A 16,235-nucleotide genomic window follows, 5' to 3' on the forward strand; every position below is an offset into this window, starting at 1 on the left:
AAAGGCGGGCCTACACAACTGCTATTAAACACCTGACAGACCTTCTACCGCTGTGCAGGTACGGTGACCCTGAGGAAAGCCTGGATGTTCAGGAAGAGGTTATAACAGCAGCACGGCAATACATGGTGTCACTCTATGACAGGAGTGACTTTGGTGGTACTCTAGATGCACTGCGAGCCCATCTCTTTGTGAGGGAGACATGCGTTGCCTTCCACCAACTGAAGATGCCTTCCTATTACATCTTCGCCGAGCCCGGCATCAGTTGGCTGTGTGTAAGCGGGCACACATGGTTCAGCCAACCTACCCAGCTGCCTCTGATTTTGGGAGACAACTTGTCAATGGAAAATTGGTGGCAACCATGATGCTGAAAGAGGCAAAACCTTCCGAACTCAAACACAGCAAATACTGCCGCTGCAAGAAAAGCATGTGTGCCCGAGGATGCTCCTGTGCAAGAGCCAATGTGAAGTGTGGCATTGCATGTCTCTGCACCGGGGACCCCAACAGATGTTCAAGGATTGAACTTGCGCTTGAAGACAGGGACACGTAAGTAGGCCACGTGTGTGTGTGTGTGTGTGTGTGTGTGTGTGTGTGTTAGAGAGAGAGAAGGGTAGGGGTGCATCTTTTATCGCGCAGCTGTATAACCCACCCTGCCGGTCTTGTTTGCTGTCTCCTCAGTCGGTGAGGGTGAAGGTCTGTCCCCAGAGCAGTATCTGCAGTGTGCCACCCTCCTGATTATCCCACCTCACAGGGACCTGCACCTAGTTAATTAAGTTATGTTAAATTATTTTGTTCTGTTAAATTTGTAATAGTTGTCATCTGAGACAATAAAATAATGAAAGTCATTTTGCTGTATTATATTTCTTGTGTGACACATTTCAGTAGGGAGAACAGGCTTATGTTGAAATTAAAAAGATGCCTAGGTCATGATGTTTAATAATGTGGACATTAACAACCATGTTAAAGTCATCATGTAATCAAATTTTACCATTCGTATTTTTATATGTAATATTGTAGTGTTTATTATAAAGGATTTATCTGTGCACTTCATTATTTTTTTTAAATTCATGTACCCTGATAATCTTTAATCAAATACGTTACCCTTCCCTCCCCCCTTGAAATGACTTCTCTTCTCTTCCGGTCAAAATCTATTACTAGAGGGCATGACTATCAGCCGCCTCATCTTGGTTCACAGGAGGCTCATATAAATATGGGGTGATTCCTTACGGAAAATATGGCTGCTCGTCCTCGTTCTCATCGTCGGTTTCCTCAATTAAAAATGCTTCATGGTAGGGTAACGGTGGTGAGTCCGGTGGAGAGAAATCCTCCACAACAGACTGTAAACTGGCATTCAAATCTCCCTCCATTTTGTTAGCAACGCCCAACCTCCAACGATCCAATTAATTCCAGAAGGACGAAATCAAGCCCCGCCCTACATTTTTTTTCCAATTTCAGAAGCCGTTTCACTCGAATATACGTCACAATAAGGAAAAAAGGACAATCTCAACTTCCGTTTCATGACGATTTTAAATATCCAGTATGTCTTTCAAAATTTTGAGAGTAGCCTAAAATTCTATTGAGATTCTGAGCCTGTTGATCGCCAACTAGTAGCAAAATCATCACAGATCTATTGATTTTGGTTGGATTTTTATAATTTTTCTGTGGATGAGTATACTGTTTGAAGAAAAGAATGGCATATTGACTGATGTCATAACTTAGGGTAATAGTTGATTGCTAATGAAGTAAAGATGAAAATATTGGAAAAAAGTGAGAAAACGCCTACTTTTTTTGCATTAAATTGATGCAAAATCAAGTATAAATGTGTTTTAAGAGTTATTTATTCAGTGGATGTTGTCAGCACATGTGTTCTGTGTATCTGGAATGCATTTATTGACAGCCTACCCAATCCACTGAGGATTTAAGGAAAAAAATCATTTTTCACATTTTTCTGATAAAAAATAAAGGGTGCATACACTAAAATGGCCCAAAAAAATCTTCGCAATATTTCCGGCAGAGCAGACCCTCCAATTATTGGTTCTTAGGGTCAAAGTTAACAGAAAAAACACAAATAAAAAGTATGGCAGACCATGTCAGGTTCGACCCATTTTATTGAGCTCCCCGACTAACATCTCTTCATCTGAAACAAGAAGCTAATAAATGCACGATTGAAGTATTATGTGTTTTGTGTGTGATTTTCGTGCGATTTAAGGGTTTTTATATGAATAAAGAATGTTTACAGAATGCATATGGTAGGTAAGGATAGCCCATAGCTTCATATAAAATGCTAAATGTAACGTATTTCAAAATCTTTTTTTGACTTGAAACCATTTTAAACCGCGACCGGAATATGATACAAATACTCGATGGTGTTTTAAAGTGAGCTTTAAGTAAACGTGTAATATTAATAAATTAAATTGTGTCATGTAGCTTGATGCTACTTGTGCTAATGCACCTGCTGCAGGATGAGCTTTCTATTCCATAATCAATTTTTTTAAAGAATTCACATATTTAAGTTTCAAGAATAGTTTTTCTTTTCTTTTTAAGATAATAGGTGGATTATTCATGTATAGTGGGATGACATAGGTGTAAATTAGATGGCCAAGCATAATGCCAGAATAAAGGCTATAATGGCTGAATTCAAACAAAAGAATAAGGGAGTCATTCCATGAAACCGGTACGATTTGGACTTACACATTTTTAGATTTTTTACCAATAAATATTACTTTTATGAACAGCCCACAACATTAATGACATATTTAACTTCCAGAAAAACATATTTTCCCACCTCAGGCATCAAATCCCTATTATTATTGGTTATTATTTTAAGATATGGGCACTATTAGTCTTCAACCCCGTTATGGACAATATATGAGCTCTTTGAATATGATTATAAAATGTATTTGTAATGAAATCAACATTTTCCTATTAATCAGATGTCCCTCACACTAATTTAGTAATTGCAAATATAAAAGTTACATAAAATCTCACACTTTTGCTATACTAAAGCCTGAAATGGGCACTTTTTGTGACAGCAACCTCATAATTTTTTATCAAAGATGTGGCTAAACTTCAGAATTTTAACTAAAATCCGTATTCTTATGATTGCTCTAAACATTCTAGACTAAGTTCAACAAACATTAAATTACTTTTTCATAAACATAAAAAAATAATTAATAAAAACTTACGTGTGACAGGGTTGAGACTAGGGTAACGGGGTTGAAGATGGTAACGGGGTTGAAGAGACAAATACAGCTTAACATATAAATAGTTGTTTTTTGCTCAAATTGACTGTAACATTTTCTATACACACTGTATTTCATTATGTAACAAAGAAAGACAACAAATATAAATTGCAATTGAACGGAGTTTTATTAACCCGACTGCAGGAAAACAATAACATAGTATACATTAGAACGGACTGAATAGGTCCTCAAAATAAAACATAACTTTTGCTTTTTTGATGTGTGTGTGTGTGTGTGTGTGTGTGTGTGTGTGTGCGTGCGCGTGTACGAGTGGCATTCAAAATCTGGCCCACACCTCTTTCAAGATCTCCACATGGCGCTTTGTCACAGGCTTTGGGGGTGGAATGATTTCAAGGACGTCATCAAACAGGTACCAGAGGATATCATCCCGAGCCGACCAGAAGAATCGGTTTGGCCCAACACGATGCATACATTTCACTTGGACATGCGTTTCATCTGTGCTAAGGATGATGCCTGGATACAGCTCTTGATCATATCTGAGCATGCACCACTGCCCAAGCAGCTCTGGACTTCCCCACTGGATTTCCTTTTCTGGCTGTGGCTCTGGATTCCCTTCACTTGCTGGCTGTGGCACAGGCGCAGCAGTTGGTACCTTCTGCCCAAAACTGAAACACTGTGTGTTGAAGCACTTGCAGTTAAACTGCTTCTGTGTTGTGCACATGCAGCTGACATCACGGTGTATCAGTTCTCCTGGGGCCAGAGTAATCACCTGGTGGATTCTCATTGTTCCCGGGACTGCTGGTATTTGCTGGCTCCTTGCTTCTTTTGTAAGCTTCTCTCCACTTTCTACGCTTCAGCCGCTGTTGTCTTTTACTTAATTTATTGATACCTTTCTTTTTTCCTGTCTCTACATTTATTCTCCATCTCTGGCGTTCATTTTGCAGATATTTCTCCCTTTTTTCAGGATCAGCTTTTAGCCGTGCACGATACTGCCTCTGCCTTTCTGCCGCTGTTGTCGGTTCCATCACAGACTCATAGATGTCTGTAGATGTTTAATTTCATATAATTAAATAAACATTCTTTCAGAGCAATTTACTTAACACTGAGATATGGAAATATAGGCAGTTGTATAATAATTCATTTAAATTACTGGATAACTTCAGAACCAAAGTGTTAAAAACACAACCCCATCACAATCTCACAACCCCGTTATGATCAAAGAAGTAACGGGGTTGAGTGTGACGGGGTTGTGATTTTTTGCTCAAAATGGCCACTGCTCTATATGTAGTGAATAAAAGGAGAGCACATGGCATGCATGATATTAAGGAATTGTGTATATTGTTGAAATAGCAAAGATAAATTTCACAAGTAATAGTTTTCTATCTTTATTTGATGTAACGGGGTTGAGTCGTTGAGCTTGACAACCACAATATCACAATATATAAATAAGTTATAAGTATAAAAGAAGGGGGTAACTTGCCTGTGTCTGCATTGAATGTTGTTCTGAAGACTTCAATGATGTCCCTTCCTGTTATTGATGCCACATAAGGATCAGTCCATTATTTTTATGGGGGGAGAATGATGTGCGTAACGGGGTTGAGGGGTTACTGAGGTACGGGACTAAATAATGTGATTTTAATGAATAATCATGAACTTACTCTAAAAAAAAAACATTAACAGCAAAAAAGCACAGATAGATATTTATGGGAATGCCAATATGTATGGACTTTTTTCTAATTTTATTGTTCATATCCCAAGTACACTTTCATAGAAGGCCATGAGGGACATGACAAAATAGGTAGTGTCAACTGAAAAAAAGGAGATAATTTCTAATATAAAGATAAAATGTATGTCATGTTTTCAAGCTTTATTAAAGGAGACATTTCAATTGATACAAAAAACTTTTTAAAATACATTTTGGTGACCCAATAGATAAAATACTCTTAAAAAGATCAGAGGGACTCAAATCATTACCGGTTTCGTGGAATGACTCAAGGACAAAGAATGATGAAGATCGAGGCAGAGGTGTGAAATGTTCGCCTATTTACATCAATAGATCATGAATGGGCCAGTTCGCCTCGCCAGACATTAGTCAAAGACTGTAAATCGGTGTTTACAAGGCAATAAAATATTTGATATGCATCTTATCAGCATTCTCTAAAACTTAACCAAATTCTACCGTGACATCTTTGTAAAATAGGCTTCATAAAACACATAAATTTAGAGATATCATCCTCAAATTTGAAATGAAGCATGACCACAATTGTGGCTACACTTTATTTGTGGTTATAAGTTGCAATCTTACATTCACATACTATTTTAATACATTTAATAAATATATTATTAATATTTGTCGTTTTTGTTTTTATGTTTGAGCTTATATATCTCAATATTAGTAACAGTCTGTTTAATTTTGAGTCTTGAACTGGAAACTATCAAGGGTTGGCTTTCTACATATATGTTGGTTATGTGTCTATTCAGAATGACTTATGAGCAGAAACCTTTTTATTTTGGGTATGTCATGAATGCATCACTTGCCAAAATTGAGGCTGACTTGAAAGGGGTTAAAGACATTTTCATAGACACTTTGTGACTTGTGTAAAGCTGCTTTGAAACGATTTGTATTGCTGAAAAGCGCTATACAAATAAATGTGATTTGATTTGATTATATCCAATGACAAGCGCTTCCAATAGCTCTCTGCTCTGGTTTCAAAAACAAGACTTTACAGAAAGTTCCTTTAATCATCAACTACAATTGAAGCATTATATAAGTTATCTGTAATAAAACAAAGCCTGTTATCTGTGTTCTTCTATGATACGGTTTTCTGCTTTCAGATAGTACCCAAAATTGGGCCTACATTGTTAAAGGTAGCTTTTTAGTTTATGGGGCTTTGTTTATTCATACATCTTTCTGCTTGTCCACCTGCCCCATTCCCCTTTTCTCACAGGCTTCAGAAAGACTGCTCACATTCCTCCTTCATCTTCACCGTCTCCATCCCCCTCCTCTTCATCCTCAGACTCCAGCTCCTCATCCTCAGAAAAGGAGAAGGAGAAAAAGTAAAAAAAAAATACACTGACCATTCAAGAAGCACATGCAATGAGTTTCTAAATAATTCGATGTTTTCTTACATTAAAGGTGCCCATTACTTAACTGTCTTTCATTTTTCATATTTGCGTGAAAAGCAGCTTAGTTAAAGGGATAGTTTCCCCCAAAATTTATATTCTGTCATACTTTTCTCTCATTCATGTTGTTCTAAACCTGTGTCTGTTGTGCAGGTAAGTGAGGACCCAAAAGCAATTTAACAAAAACAGAGTCTTTAATGTCAACACAGGGTAGCAACGGAGAAGAACACAGATCTTCTTCTGTAGTGGTAAAGGCAAAATAAACAACCCGCAGAGACAAAAGACAACACAAATGTCTTTCAGGTAACTTCAACGAGCCTTAGGCAGCAGAGGAGAATAGCTGGGTTAGCGGCAACAGGCTGCAGGTCTCTCTGGGTAGACGCGGGTCGAAGAGAAACAGTGGTTACCTGATCTCTCGTAGCATCAGATGAACTGGACAGAATACAGATAACAAGACTATTAGCCTGGAACAGTTTGCACTTGCCAGGCGGATGCCAACAGGACAGGACAAGATTGAAACAAACGAGACGGTAGTTTGCTTCTAGCATGAGAAACTCTAATGAGAATTTGACAAAGAAAGAAGCAGGAACAGAGAGGGAAATAGAGACCTAATCAGAGGGGAAAGGGAACATGTGGGAAGAGGGTGAACGAGGTAGTTAGAGATGAGGAACAGCTGGAAGAGGAGAGAAAGAGAAGGTAACCTAATACGACCAGCAGAGGGAGACAGAGTAAAGAGAAAGAACAGGAGCAAGACATAACATGACAAGACATGACAGTGTCAATATGTTTTTTCTTATATCTTATATAAGATATTTTGAGAAATGTTGGTAACCAAAGAGTTTTGGTTGCCATTAACTTCCATTTGGAATAAAAACAACAACAGCAACACTGAGACATTTCTCAAACTATATTATTTTGGGTTTCACAGAAAAAAAGAATTTCATACAGATTTTGAATGAAATGAGGATGGGTAAATGAAAGCAATTTTTTTTCATTTATCTTGCATGTTTAATAAATAAACATTTATTTAGCCTTTAAAAGCAGACAAGAACATACTCATTTGCATGCTGATTCAGTGTGCATCCTCCACCCAGGCCGGTTATGTTAGATATAGGCCGTTAAATATAAAAGTTTCTTGGTCCTTCCTCCTGTTGTAAAAAAAAAAAAAAAAACTTTTCTGTTTGAATAGTCTGGCAATTGAGGAAAACCTCAAAGGGCCCTATCATACACCTGGCGCAATTCAGCGCAAAGTGAGTGTTTTTTGCTAGTTTTCAGAAAACACAGTTTTCATTTTAATAGCATAAATACAAATAGTGAATCCGCCATGGCGTGAGCGCAACTGGCATTTAAAGTGAATGGGAGATGAGACTCTTGTCACAGGCCGGGGGTGCGGAGGGACCACCACCCGTCCCAACTACCACTCTGAGGAGCTACACCGGGGAACACCACAAGGCCGGACACAAGGTAAAATAAGTAATTTGTCTTTATTAAATCTTAAAACATATTTAAAAGAGCATCAGCCTGGACAGCTAAACTTGTTCCACTCTTCCAGTCAACCGTGGGGCTCCAGCTGCTCGACGCCCACGGGTCTTCGGACGAGTGACTTCCTCTGTACCCTCAGGACAACAGTGGGGCTCAAAGGCTCAGAATAAGAGGGACCTTCAGGTATGTGGCTCAGAACACATAGGTAACAGGCTTCCTCTGTTTCCTTAGGGTAGCGATGGAGCTCAAGACAGGCAATAGACAGACGAGAATCTCCAGGAGAATAACTCCATACAACGTGGGAGGCTGGCGTTCTCTACTCCTTCCAGACGGCAGTGGAACCCAGGGGCTCAGACAAAGGACCTTCAGGTAAGTGGCTCAGAACACATAGGTAACGTTGGAGCTCGAGTGGCTACGAGGATCCACAGGAGTATAACTCCATACGACGTGAGAGGCTGGCGTTCTCTACTCCTTCCAGACGGCAGTGGAACCCAGGGGCTCAGACAAAGGACCTTCAGGTAAGTGGCTCAAAACACATAGATAACGGTGGAGCTCGAGGGGCTTAGACAGACCCGGGACAACAGGAGCAGGATTGCTCGACTTCTTCGGACGGTAATGGAATTCGGAATGAGCCAAGCACACGAGTCTCCAGGTAAGTAACTCCGAGCAACAGGAATGGCTGGCCTTCTCGGTCTCCTCGATGCAGTAATCGAGCCCAAAGTGCCTGAGACGGAGGGTCTTTGGAGCTATCAGGGAGCTTAGGAAGTAGTGGTCTCCGAGGTCGATGAATTCAAGACGGCGTGAGTGACTGGCTTTATCTGCTCCTGCAACACAGCAACAGAGCTGAAGTACCTGAGATGGAGATTCTTTGGAGCTATCAAGGAGCTCAGGAAATAGTTGTCTTCGAAGTCGATGAATTCAAGACGGCGTGAGTAACTGGCTTTATCTGTCCTGCAACACAGCAATAGAGCTGAAGTACCTGAGATGGTGAGTCTTTGGAGCTATCAGGGAGCTCAGGAAGTAATGGTCTTCGAGGACGATGAATTCAAGGCGGCGTGAGTAACTGGCTGTATCTGTTCCTGCAACACAGCAACAGAGCTGAAGTACCTGAGATGGAGACTCTTAGGAGCTATCAGGGAGCTCAGGAAGTAGTGATCTTCGAAGTCGATGAATTCAAGACGGCGTGAGTGACTGACTTTATCTGTTTCTCAGGACGGAAGTCGATCGGCACCTGTACACATCTACACAGCCGGGTGATAAGCTTCCCCACCCCACACGGGGCTGGATGATACCAGGGGAAATTGGAGTGAACGAAATGGTTAAATCTTCCTCACACTTGTGTATACAGCAATCGCTCCACAATTCACACGTGAACACTTCAACTTGTAAGCACTGCAATTCTACAAATACCTCGCTATGGGTTTAAGCCTTCACTCCATTCGACCTGGATCATTCCACTCGCTGCTAATGTTCCAACCGGAGGGGGGGAGAATGCGATGATAAGGCGCCGCATAGGGGGGTTATTTGAGAGAACAAACGTTCCTTCTCACCACCCGGTTGAACCTCACAACAAAGAGAAACAGCAAACAGGTGCGGATCTTCCCAAATGTCACAATGCCTCCATAAACTCAATCACGATGTTTGTACACCAATCTGGAATTAGGTACTAAACTCTTCATTCATGACGATCTTAACCATGCCTCCATAAACTTAATCACGATGTTTGTACAACAATCTGGAATTAGGTACTTAACTCTTCATGAATGACGATCTTCACACTCACACGGACGATCTTCACACTCACACGGACGATCTCCTCCCTCGCCCGTTCGCCCGCTTTTGGCCAGTGCTTCACTCTCCGTACCTCATCGTTTCTTTTTCTCTGCCCTCTTCTTCCTTCAACTCCTTTTATATCCTCTCCGAACATACACACTCTCGTTTGCCACCGTAATCAACTCTAATTTCGTTCAGCTGTAACTGATTTCTCTGTGTTTTCCCTTAAGGTCGGCCATGACGGTAAACCGGAACCGGCCTGGTGTTACCCCGGAAGTGCTCCCCCGGGGGACTATGCGCCGAATTTTGGTTCCGCTTAGTCACCCGGTGACACTCTGGTTTTGTTTATTGTACGTAAAGGCCAAAACACACCCATTACTCCTTAAGAGAATAGGAACAACCCTTTTAGACCATGCGCCTGGCGCACCAACCATTTTTCTCGTCATTAAATAGCAAAAGTGGATTCGGATGCCCTAAGTGCACTTGCGCCTTCATCCCTCCATGCGCTTAGATTCTTAAACGCTTAGGCCCAACGTCTGTGATGTCAAATATTAAAGCCTTTATTATGTCAATTGAAAGGAGAATCCACAGTGAACCAGCAGGTTTAGTATAATTATTTTATATCAGCTGTTGTCTGAAAAGAAGGTGACACGATTAATCGTATATGTTTTTGTTATTTGATGTAGTGCATTTATGTTGTTGATGAATGGTAGCCAGGATATAGAAATAGGAGTACAGAGTTCTTCTTCTATGTCTATCCAGTGCATTATTACGTCTTTGTACCCAGCTAATCAGGCCCTTGGTCTGACTCTGGGCTGCCCAATAGTACATCTGTAAGTCATGCCAGTCAGGTAATGCCAGTCCCCCTTTCTCTCTAGATTTAGTTAAAGTTTTAAAAGCTATCCTCTCGAGGAATTTTTCCAGACGAAAGAGGTTAACACTTTGTTTATAGATTTAAAGAATATTTTATCTAAGTAGCAGGGCAGTGACTGAAATAAATAGCTAAAACGGGGCAGAACATTCATTTTAATTACATTAATTAGTCCGAGAAATGAGACGGGAAGCATTTTCTAATGTTCTAATTCCTCCTTAATCTTTTTGAGCAGTGGAACGTAATTTATGAGGTAGAGATCTTTGAGTTTTAGTGCCACATTCACCCCAAGGTTTTTAAAGCTGTTTTGGGCCCAAGTGAACGGTGAGATTGCCCTGAGTCTGTTAGAAATTGACGAGTTATTGTTCCAAATTTAGTGATAAGGTCTAATACTGCTGGGATTGATCGTTCGGGCCTGGTTAAGTATAGGATTATATCATCAGCGTATAGTGAAATTTTGTTCTGTGTTTTCCCAATATTGATACCAGCAATCTCTTCATTAGCCCGTATGGCTTCTGCAAGTGGTTCAATTTCTAGGTTAAACAAAAATGTAGATAGAGGGCACCCCTGCCGGCATCCTCTAAACAAGTAAAATTTTTAGTGAGGGTGCCATTTATACATATTTGGGCTTGCGGGTTGCTATACATAGTTCTGACCCACCCAATACATTTTTCACCAAGATTTAATTTCTCCAGAACGGCAAACAGATATGACCACTCAACCCTATCAAACGCTTTTTCTGCGTCAAGCGAAAGTAGTAGAGCTGTTCTGTTGTGTAGGGCCGGGTGGTCAATTATATTTAATAGCCTCCGGATATTGTCAGATGCATAACGTGCCTTCACAAAACCGGACTGATCAGGATTAATAATCTGGGGCAAAAGGTCTTCCAGCCTGCGTGGAATTAATTTTGATAATATCTTAAAATCAACTGGAAGTAATGAAATTGGGCGAAATGATGCGCATTCAGCAGCATCCTTGTCTTTCTTATGTATTAACAATACTATTGCTGTCCTCAAAGTGTCAGGAAGAACGCCATTTTCAAAAAAATCAGTAACCATGGGCATAAAAAGTGGCTCTATTTGCATCCAGAAGGCCTTATAGAATTCAACAGAATATCCGTCCAAACCTGGAGTTTTTCCGGAGGGCATTGACTTGATTGCTTGTAACACCTCCTCTGGGGTGAATGGAGCACTCAACTGTCCCTTCTCATCCTCTGAGATAGAGGGTAGGGATATTTTTCCCAAAAATCAGTGGATATCTGTTGCGGGGGGATTTTCTGATGTGTAAAGCTGTGTATAAAAATCAAGAAATGAGGACTTAATTGATTGTGTATCATATTTCAACTGGCCTACCGCATTACGTGTAAACTTTATTGTACTTTCTGCAAGTTCTTTTTTAAGTTGATAGGCTAGAAGTCTACTTGGCTTGTTACCATATTCATGATATTGCTGTTTGGTAAAGAATGGAAGTTTTTTGATATGTTCAGTTTGAATGAGATTAAGATTAGTTCTGACTGCATTTAGTTTTCTCAGGTTTTCTTCTGTCGGAAAGTGTTTATGGCATTGTTCCAAATTGATTAACTCTTTCTTTAGTTGTTCTGTTTGCTTAATAATAGATTTTTTTTTGCAGATGCATAAGAGATCAACTGGCCCCTAATGACTGCTTTAGCTGCATCCCACATCACTGCCGGAGTAACAGGGGAGGATGCATCCTGTCTGTACTGCTCTAACCATTTTCTAATATTATTACAAGCATCTAAATCTGTGAGGAGGCAGGCATTAAATCTCCATTGTTTGGTTTGATTTATCTGATGGGGGAGGGATAACCGCAGGTAGACTGGTGAGTGGTCTGATATAAGAATGGGCCCTATATCACATGAAACTATGGATGAGAGATGATCCTGAGGTAAAAAAAAAATCGAATCGGGAGTATGATTACAGTCGTCACAAGTATTTCAGTCCTTATGAATATTAACAAACTCCCCATCGTCAATATCTCTGAATGGGAACAAAAAATCCTTTTCAATGTCCATCATTTATTTTGGTGATATATAAGTCCATATGATATTCCTCCACACAGTCCTAACTTGTAACACGATCCACAGTTGTCGTTTATCATGGATATTCCTCTACATACAGTAGTCCTCACTTATCCGTACTGGTCCAATTATTTGAGTTCTCCTATTGTGAGTACTTTGGCTTCTTCAGGTGTTCCATTTAGCCGTATCATCACTTTGCAATTCCTTGTCCATGTAGCTTATATCTTGTTCTGTTTCCTCAGAATGCGTGCGCATCTAGCAATATCGGCGTTCTTTTTGGTAAGATGTTCATTCAGATACACCCCTGTACCCTTCAACTTTTTGGCTTGCCTCAGTAACTCGGTTTTGTGCTTCTGATTCACAAACCGAACAACTATGACAGGCTTTGCTCCGCTGTTCCTTCGGGGAAGGGTATGACAGGCCACAACATTATCACTCTGAATGTTCATATTCTTACTTTCAAAGAACTTTATTACTTGTTTTTCCAGCGTCTGAAGTTCCTCTAGCAGGGTGTCTTCACAGACTTTGTCTCTGGCTACAGTACTAGCATATGTTCGGTGTGTTGTTTCCCATCCATTTATAATTAAATCCTCCATTCTTGTATATTTTTCCAGATCATCAATCCTTCTCTCCAATCCTTCAATGTTCTTGTCCTTCTCTTTCACAAGGTTCTTCAGTTGTTTAACTTCATCCATCAGACCAAGTAGCATAGCTTGTTGTTTAGCAACTTTGCTCAACTCATCGGACATGAAGTTTAAAGATTTTCAAATCTCCTCCAACTCTTCCTCAACTGCGTTGCTGATTTTCTTCGGTGGCATTTTGTTTGCTTTTTGTCTTGTTTTCGAATAATTTAACAATATCACTTTAGTTTAGTTTAATTATTGTCTCTTTGTTCTTTCTGAAGTAACTGCATGTCAGAAGGTGCCGCCATCTTGGATGGTAAAAAAAATGGTAAATGGACTGCATTTATATAGCGCTTTAACACACCTATGGCCACCAAAGCGCTTTACATATTTCCTCACATTCACCCATTCATACACCGACGGCGGTGTCAGCCATACAAGGTGCCATCCAGCTCGTTGGGAGCAGCTGGGGTTAGGTGTCTTGCTCATGGACACCTCAACACTTGGTCAGGTGGAACCGGGGATGGAACCACCAACCTTCCGGTTTGTAGACAACCTACATGAACCACTGAGTCACTCCCGCCCCACAATGGACCTCATTCAGCGCGGCCTTCAGATTTCTCTCCATCACTGCATTGTCCTTCTCAATGTAAGAAGAAAAAGCTGTTCTGTGAGGCAGCTCGGCATTGACAGTAGTAGGGATCTTGTTTATTATGGCACAAAACGAGGGCGAGTCAACCATGTTTAACCCTCTGGGGACCAAGGTGTTTTTGGGGCCCTTGAGATGTTTTGACATGCCCTTACATTTGTGCTTTTTTCAGTTGCTTATAAACATATTAATGGCAAAGGTGTAATTACACTCTACTTAGCACAAACAGGGCTACCATACTATGTGAGCAACACTAAAAATTAAAGTTTCTGAAATAAGGCCACAAAACACATACTAAATATGTGTCCACAATACTTTTGACTAATGGATGTTGTGGCCTAGAGTTTTTGCTTCAAAACGATCTGAAAATCATCCTGCCTAATCATTCACATAAAACAATACATTGATTTAAATGATGTAAAACACTTTTTGTTTGGAAAGGCAATATGCGTGTGGGCGTGAACGGCCCAACCCCTATCATGAATAATTCACACCTGAGAAGACAATGTCTCGCATAATCAGCCTTTCACTCAGGTGTGTCACACAAGAAAGAATGTGAGGAAGAAAAAAAAAGAAAAAGAAAAATCATATATATATATATATACACACACACACACTGCCGTTCAAAAGTTTGGACTTTGGACTTACGATTGTTAATGTTTTTAAAAGAAGTCACTTATGCTGTATTTATTTAATAAAAAATACAACAAAAAATCAATAATATTGTGAAATATTATTACAATGTAAAATAGCTGTTTTCGATTTTAATATATTTTAAAATATAATTTATTCCTGTGATTTTAAAGTTGAATTTTCAGCATCATTACTCCAGTCTTCAGTGTCACATGATCCTTCAGAAATCATTCTAATATGATGATTTGATGCTCAAGAAACATCTCTCATTATTATCACTGTTGAAAACAGTTATTTACATTTTTATTTATTTTATTTATCTGAAATAGAATCTTTTGTAACATTAAACACTACCGTTCAAAACTTTGGGGTCAGTAAGTATTTTTATTTTATTTTTTGGGGGAAATAAATAAAATAAATCAATACTTTTATTCATCAAGGAGGAATTAAATTGATCAAAAGTGACAGTAAAGACATTTATAATGTTTCAAAAGATTATATTTCAAATAAATGCAGTTGTTTTTAACTTTCTGTTCATCAAAGAATCCTAAAAAAATGGTACACAACTGTTTTCAACATTGATCATAATCATAAATGTTTCTTGAGCATCAAATCCTCATATTAGAATGATTTCTGAAGGATCATGTGACTGAAGACTGGAGTAATGATGCTGAAAAAAGTTATTTTAAATTGTAATAATATTTCACTATATTGCTGTTTGTATTTTTTTGTATTTTTAATGAACTAAATACAGCATTGGTGAGCATAAGTGACTTATTTTAAAAACATTAAAAATCGTACCGAACACAAACTTTTGAACGGCAGTGTAAATATATAATCCAAATATAAATGAAAGTCAAAAGCACATTTTTAGTACATAGTCATTCCTGGAAACAAATCCTGTTCAAATAGGCTATATGGGCCGCCATTCTACATAATTTGTTCAAAGTTAGAGTTGGAAACATCTTAAAAAGAAAATTGTCTTTTCCCATAAATTTCTTATAAAGTATTCTTTTTAAAAGTAGGCCAAAACATTTTATCATACATAGTTTAAAGTTAAGGATTCATTAGTTTGATGTAGCTTACATTGGAACAAACACTATAATAACATCTTCATTAGCTATAATAACATTCATTAGTTTGATGAAGCTTACATTGGAACAAACACTATAATAACATCTTATAAACACTATAATAACATCTTGATGAGTTTATTTTTGACAGAACATAGCCTACTATATATTTAACATATGAGCAGAAACTGGCTAACAAAAGCTTATTTGATATTTTAGAATAAAAACTTTATAATCTATCCAAAACTACGAAATGTTGTCTTTCATATTTCATCTGTAACATAGTAAACATAAACAACAGCGCCCATCTGTGCCGTTAATTCATTCACACACAGAAACATGATTCAAATTTAAACAGTCTTTTTGCGTTTACAGACACTATTCCATATCGCGATTAGAACAAAGCACAAGAATAAAAAACTTACTCACAATTCTCGGCTAGATCCGTCGCTCCTCGAAATGAAAATAAACCAGCACATGTTCTGAGGTAAATGTGCCAGGATTATTCCTCAAACAGCCTCGCAAGACGAAATAGTACATTAATCTGATGATTAAATTTGTTGTGTTATCACGTTTATGAGAGGCGTTTACACGTTTGCATGTGTTGCTTCAGATCATTTGCGTTTGAATAGCGTGCGCTCTCCGTGGGCATGTCACATTAGCAGAATAATGAGCTGAGAGAACGATAATGAGATCGGCTGACACCTCTCTCTTTTTTTATAGATTACATAAACAGAGAAAATTTATTTTAGTTTTGAATTAGATATTTT

This window comes from Siphateles boraxobius, unplaced genomic scaffold (genome assembly GCF_051911475.1).
Source record: "Siphateles boraxobius isolate OS27281-9 unplaced genomic scaffold, OSU_SipBor_1 61, whole genome shotgun sequence".
Lineage (NCBI taxonomy): Eukaryota > Metazoa > Chordata > Actinopteri > Cypriniformes > Leuciscidae > Siphateles > Siphateles boraxobius.